The 7,500-nt window shown below is 42.9% G+C and overlaps 1 non-coding gene across 1 annotated transcript in view; it reads left to right on the forward strand.

Annotated features, from left to right (window-relative positions):
• The first annotated feature begins 7,471 nt into the window (after positions 1-7,471).
• The window catches only part of LOC126566624 (5.8S ribosomal RNA), a 158-nt gene continuing 129 nt past the window's right edge, over positions 7,472-7,500 (forward strand). The window contains exon 1 of the ribosomal RNA XR_007607466.1: positions 7,472-7,500. This exon is cut by the window's right edge and continues 129 nt beyond it. This is a non-coding gene — a ribosomal RNA (5.8S ribosomal RNA).

The raw sequence follows: 7,500 nt of genomic DNA on the forward strand, positions 1-7,500 counted from the left end.
GTTAGCGCCGTATCCGGATATAGAGAGTAGTATGGGGTGATAATGATTAACATGTCGAGTGATGGCTGCACCTCCTAGTGGAAAGTTCAAACGTGAAGGTTGCTTCGGTACGGGGTACTAGGTACCTCTTAGAGGAGCAATGGAGTATGGAGTCCAAATTGAATGTTTGGACTTCAAAAATTTCTCTAAGTCCGCTACATAAATCCCTCACCCATAAGCTCACAAAATACATGCAATTGCATTAAAAATTTGATAACCTAACAAGAGATGAAGGCAAGTCGAATTGGTTGGTCCAAAACCAAATATATCACTAAGTTCGGGACTTGGGTGCAAACCGAAAGTTAAAATGATGTCCCTGAACATGCATATAAGTTCGAGTATTGATATTATAAACCTAACAAGAGATGAAGGCAAGTCGAATTGGTTGGTCCAAAACCAAAAATATCACTAAGTTCGGGACTTGGTACAAACCGAAAGTTAATATGATGTCCCTGAACATGCATATAAGTTCGAGTATTGATATTATAAACCTAACAAGAGATGAAGGCAAGTCGATTTGGTTGGTGAGAAACCAAAAATATCACTAAGTTCGGGACTTGGGTGCAAACCGAAAGTTAAAATGATGTCCCTGAACATGCATATAAGTTCGAGTATTGATATTATAAACCTAACAAGAGATGAAGGCAAGTCGAATTGGTTGGTCCGAAACCAAAAATATCTCTAAGTTCGGGGACTTGGGTGCAAACCGAAAGTTAAAATGATGTCCCTGAACATGCATATAAGTTCGAGTATTGATATTATAAACCTAACAAGAGATGAAGGCAAGTCGAATTGGTTGGTCGGAAACCAAAAATATCACTAAGTTCGGGACTTGGGTACAAACCGAAAGTTAATATGATGTCCCTGAACATGCATATAAGTTCGAGTATTGATATTATAAACCTAACAAGAGATGAAGGCAAGTCGATTTGGTTGGTGAGAACCAAAAATATCACTAAGTTCGGGACTTGGGTGCAAACCGAAAGTTAAAATGATGTCCCTGAACATGCATATAAGTTCGAGTATTGATATTATAAACCTAACAAGAGATGAAGGCAAGTCGAATTGGTTGGTAAGAAACCAAAAATATCACTGAGTTCGGGACTTGTGCGCAAACCAAAAGTTAATATGATGTCCCTGAACATGCATATAAGTTCGAGCATGATATTATAAACCTAACAAGAGATGAAGGCAAGTCGATTTGGTTGGTGAGAAACCAAAAATATCACTAAGTTCGGGACTTGGGTACAAACCGAAAGTTAAAATGATGTCCCTGAACATGCATATAAGTTCGAGTATTGATATTATAACCTAACAAGAGATGAAGGCAAGTCGAATTGGTTGGTAAGAAACCAAAAATATCACTAAGTTCGGGACTTGGGTACAAACCGAAAGTTAAAATGATGTCCCTGAACATGCATATAAGTTCGAGTATTGATATTATAAACCTAACAAGAGATGAAGGCAAGTCGAATTGGTTGGTCCGAAACCAAAAATATCTCTAAGTACGGGACTTGGGCACAAACCAAAACTATATACCAAGTGCCTGAAATGTCTATAAACCACACGAAGAACTCTTCACACACAGGTGCGCCTCATAACCTGGTTCAATGTATAAGACATTGGTTTCGGGGGATTTATTGAGAAGAAAATTTTTTTTCTCTAACTTTGAGTAAAACTGTCTCAGAATACATATTTAACCACGAAAAGTGAACACCGACAGTAAATAGCAAAAGTCAACCGACCATCAAAGTTGTATGGCGGTGTAGGAGAAGAAAATCCAAGGTCGTTTAATTTAGGGACGTAAGACACGAAATCAAAATTTTGGCATAAAATCTAAAATAATCATCAGACAGTGGTCATCCAAGGCATATAAGAGTCGTCTAACGATGCCTGGATGCAATAAGCAATAGCGACTTTTTAAAGATTTTTTTTGGATTTTTGTCAAAATGTACCCTTCACAACTTGGTACAAGTCATAGGACATGGGTACCGGTATGACCGACGGAAGATTTTTGGACAAAAATTTTTTTGCTCTAACTTTGAGTAAAACGGTCTCAGGATGCATTCTTAATCATGAAAAGTGATCTCCGACGGTAAATAGCAAAAGTCACCCGACCATCAAAGTTGCATGGCGGTGCAGGAGACGAAAATCCAAGGTCGTCTAATGTAGGGACGTAAGACACGAAATCAAAATTTTGGCATAAAAGCTAAAATAATCATCAGACAGTGGTCATCCAAGGCATATAAGAGTCGTTCTAACGATGCTGAATGCAATAAGCAATAGCGACTTTTTAATGATTTTTTTGGATTTTTGTCAAAATTACCCTTCACAACTTGGTACAAGTCATAGGACATGGGTACCGGTATGACCGACGGAAGATTTTTGGACAAAAAATTTTTTTGCTCTAACTTTGAGTAAAACGGTCTCAGGATGCATTATTAATCATGAAAAGTGATCTCCGACAGTAAATAGCGAAAGTTACCCGACCATCAAAGTTGCATGGCGGTGCAGGAGACGAAAATCCAAGGTCGTCTAATGTAGGGACGTAAGACACGAAATCAAAATTTTGGCATAAAATCTAAAATAATCATCAGACAGTGGTCATCCAAGGCATATTAGAGTCGTCTAACGATGCGAAAATGCAATAAGCAATAGCGACTTTTTAAAGATTTTTTTGGATTTTTGTCAAAATGTACCCTTCACAACTTGGTACAAGTCATAGGACATGGGTACCGGTATGACCGACGGAAGATTTTTGGACAAAAAATTTTTTTGCTCTAACTTTGAGTAAAACGGTCCTCAGGATGCATTATTAATCATGAAAAGTGATCTCCGACAGTAAATAGCGAAAGTTACCCGACCATCAAAGTTGCATGGCGGTGCAGGAGACGAAAATCCAAGGTCGTCTAATGTAGGGACGTAAGACACGAAATCAAAATTTTGGCATAAAATCTAAATAATCATCAGACAGTGGTCATCCAAGGCATATAAGAGTCGTCTAACGATGCTGAATGCCAATAAGCAATAGCGACTTTTTTAATGATTTTTTTGGATTTTTGACAAAAATTTACCCTTCACAACTTGGTACAAGTCATAGGACATGGGTACCGGTATGACCGACGGAAGATTTTTGGACAAAAAATTTTTTTGCTCTAACTTTGAGTAAAACGGTCTCAGGATGCATTATTAATCATGAAAAGTGATCTCCGACAGTAAATAGCGAAAGTTACCCGACCATCAAAGTTGCATGGCGGTGCAGGGAGACGAAAATCCAAGGTCGTCTAATGTAGGGGACGTAAGACACGAAATCAAAATTTTGGCATAAAAGCTAAAATAATCATCAGACAGTGGTCATCCAAGGCATATAAGAGTCGTCTAACGATGCTGAATGCAATAAGCAATAGCGACTTTTTAAAGATTTTTTTGGATTTTTGTCAAAATGTACCCTTCACAACTTGGTACAAGTCATAGGACATGGGTACCGGTATGACCGACGGAAGATTTTTGGACAAAAAATTTTTTTGCTCTAACTTTGAGTAAAACGGTCTCAGGATGCATTCTTAATCATGAAAAGTGATCTCCGACGGTAAATAGCAAAAGTCACCCGACCATCAAAGTTGCATGGCGGTGCAGGCGACGAAAATCCAAGGTCGTCTAATGTAGGGACGTAAGACACGAAATCAAAATTTTGGCATAAAATCTAAAATAATCATCAGACAGTGGTCATCCAAGGCATATTAGAGTCGTCTAACGATGCTGAATGCAATAAGCAATAGCGACTTTTTAATGATTTTTTTGGATTTTTGTCAAAATTTACCCTTCACAACTTGGTACAAGTTATGAGACATGGGTACCGGTATAACCGACGGAAGATTTTTGACAAAAATTTTTTTGACTCTAACTTTGAGTAAAACTGTGTCAGGATGCATTTTTAAGCATGAAAAGTGAACTCCGACGGTAAATAGCAAAAGTCACCCGACCCTCAAAGTTGTATGGCGATGTAGGAGAAAAAAATTCCGAGGTCGTTTAATTTTGGGATGGATAAAAATGGTCACTTGTGGTAAAGTGATGTTGTTCATTGGCTATAGTAAGAGATATGGTGTCGTGACACAAAAATGAAAAATGTATGGGAACGTGTTCTAAACACTGTCACAAGGTGCAAATAGAGTATCTAGTCGTACCTTAGACACCAGTTCGGGTAAAATGAGCCTCTGCTTGGCTCATATGTATGGGGAAAAGTAAGGGTGACCGACATGTCCCAAAGGTAAAAAGCGAAAATTCACCGGCCCTCAGACTTGTATGGAGGTATAGGAGAAAAATGTGTCAAAGTCGTTTAATGTAGGGACGGATAAAAATGGTCACTTGTGGTAAGGTGATGTGTTCGTTGGCTATAGTAAGAGGGTTTGGTGTCGTGACACAAAAATGAAAAATGTATAGAAACGTGTTCTAAACACTGTCACAAGGTGCAAGTTGAGTATCTAGTCGTACCTTAGACACCAGTACGGGTTACTGAGCCAATGTTGTGCATAGCTAGGGTATCGGGACGATGCCCTAAAACCCTCAAAGGATTGTAGTGTGTTGGATGTTATCTCCTGTTGGTCGTACGGCAACCATACCCGGTTGGAAGTACCGCGGACTCTGAACGTCTCCGCATCAAAACGTTCGCCATGCGAATATACAAATTGAATAAGCTTGACGTAGTGTAAGGTATCGAAACGAATAAGTAGAGAAATTAAGGGTCCGAGAGCAATCTCGTGATTCTACGGTGAGGTGTGAGAAATGACACGAAGCTGTCAAGAGGTCTCCCTGAGTGAGGAAGGCAATGTTCGGGTGCTTCGATCTATTGGGCCGGGCGTGCCGCAGTAGATCAAGCAAATGTGAGAGAAACTCGGGGGTCTGCGGGGACTTAGTGCCTCGGTAGACAACAAACACACGACAATCGGTGGATAGTCGAATTCTGGTTGATCCTACCAGTAATATACGCTTGTCTCAAAGGTTAAGCCATGCATGTCTAAGTACAAACATAAATGAATGTGAAACCGCATAAGGCTCAGTACAACAGCCATAATTCACAAGATCATCCCCCCATCAGTTACTTGGATAACTGTGGAAAAGCCAGAGCTAATACATGCAACATGCCGGGACCGCTATAACCCTCGCGGGTGGTGGAACTGGTGCACTTATTAGTAAAAACCAATCGCCTCACGGCGGCTTGAGTTGAAGTCTGGATAAGGATGCCGATCGTATGGTCGCTCGCCGACCGACGACAGATCTTTCAAATGTCTGCCCTATCAACTATTGATGGTAGTGTAGAGGACTACCATGGTTGCGACGGGTAACGGGGAATCAGGGTTCGATTCCGGAGAGGGAGCCTGAGAAATGGCTACCACATCCAAGGAAGGCAGCAGGCGGCGTAAATTACCCAATCCCGGCACGGGGAGGTAGTGACGAGAAATAAACAATATGGACCTCTCTAATGATGGTCCATAATTGGAATGAGTTGAGCATAAATCCTTCAACAAGGATCAAGTGGAGGGCAAGTCTGGTGCCAGCAGCCGCGGTAATTCCAGCTCCACTAGCGTATATTAAAGTTGTTGCGGTTAAAACGTTCGAAGTTGATTCCCCGTCCAGACACGCGACCGCCGCGGGCGCCCGGTTACACGCCGGGGCCATTCGTGCGCGCGCTCGCGGCTGCGACTCACAATGGTGTACCTGGGCGTTAACCTTGTTCAGGCGGGCCGGTATTCACCGCGCTTCGCAGGTGCATGGTGCCGCGGCAACTCCCATTTACCTTGAACAAATTAGAGTGCTTCAAGCAGGCTAGTACAAAAACGTCCATACCCTCCGGGGCCGGCGTTGGCCGAGAATAATCTTGCATGGAATAATGGAACATGACCTCGGTCTGAGTCTTTTGGTTGGTTTTGTATAGACCCAGAGGTAATGATTAACAGAAGTAGTTGGGGGCATTGGTATTACGGCGCGAGAGGTGAAATTCGTAGACCGTCGTAGGACCAACTGAAGCGAAAGCGTTTGCCATGGATGCTTTCATTAATCAAGAACGAAAGTTAGAGGATCGAAGGCGATTAGATACCGCCCTAGTTCTAACCGTAAACGATGCCAATTAGCAATTGGGAGACTCTATTACATTCGGTGCTCTCAGTAGCTTCCGGGAAACCAAAATCGGGTTCCGGGGGAAGTATGGTTGCAAAGTTTGAAACTTAAAGGAATTGACGGAAGGGCACCACCGAAGTGGAGCTTGCGGCTTAATTTGACTCAACACTGGGAAAATTTACCAGGTCCGAACTTATCGAGGTAAGACAGATTAAGAGCTCTTTCTCAAACTTAAGGGTAGTGGTGCATGGCCGTTCTTAGTTCGTGGAATGATTTGTCTGGTTAATTCCGATAACGAACGCGACTCAAACAAGCTAACTAGAACGCTGTCAGCAGTGTGCCTCCGGGCACACCTGACGTTACGGGGCGGCGGCGCCTTCACGGGCGGTCGTCGCACTAGTTTGCCCTGCTTAGCGGGACAACTTGTGTTTAGCAAGGTGAGATTGAGCGATAACAGGTCCGTGATGCCCTTAGATGTTCTGGGCTGCACGCGTGCTACAATGTGGGCAGCAGCGTGTTCTCGCCATTGGCGCCCCCATTCCGAGAGGAAACGGAAATCACCCAAATGCTCATTTAGTTGGGATTGGGGACTGCAACGGTCCCCATGAACCTGGAATTTTCTAGTAAGTGCTAGTCATTAGCTAGCGCTGATTACGTCCCTGCCCTTTGTACACACCGCCCGTCGCTACTACCGATGGATTATTTAGTGAGGTCTCTGGAGGCATACCTTCCGCGTTCCTTCGTGAGCTGCAGTTGGCACGGCCGAAGTTGACCGAACTTGATGATTTAGAGGAAGTAAAAGTCGTAACAAGGTTTCCGTAGGTGAACCTGCGGAAGGATCATTACCGATCACCCGCTTAAAGTAGCAAATGCATCGTCGGCTCAAAACTGACGCGCACATCTATAGTTCACGTAGCGTTACCCGCACCAAGTCAGGTAACATGCCAGTGGGTGATATTTCATCATGTGATGATCATGGCCCATGTTTGCAGCTACACTGTGTGGACTGTTCGGTGCAACAAATGGAATTTTGACGGAAGGGCACCACTCACGAGTGGAGCTTGTAGATGCGCTGTCTCAATGGCCAGCATATCAAAACACGCTAATAAGACATTGGTTCAAGCAAGATGGAGCAAGAAATAACACATGAAACACGCCAAGGACTCAAAGTGTTTCCAATCAACTAACAACAAGGGACGGTATCCATCGGTGGTCCTTACAAAGTCGTGCTAGGTATGTCTGTCCGCGGTGGTCAGCGCATCATGTTATTCAGGGGCAGACACAATATAAAGAAGGTGGCAAACACAAAGAGAAACAAAACCCTAGGCAGGGGATCACTCGGCTCAT

This window comes from Anopheles maculipalpis, assembly GCF_943734695.1.
Source record: "Anopheles maculipalpis chromosome X unlocalized genomic scaffold, idAnoMacuDA_375_x X_unloc_13, whole genome shotgun sequence".
Lineage (NCBI taxonomy): Eukaryota > Metazoa > Arthropoda > Insecta > Diptera > Culicidae > Anopheles > Anopheles maculipalpis.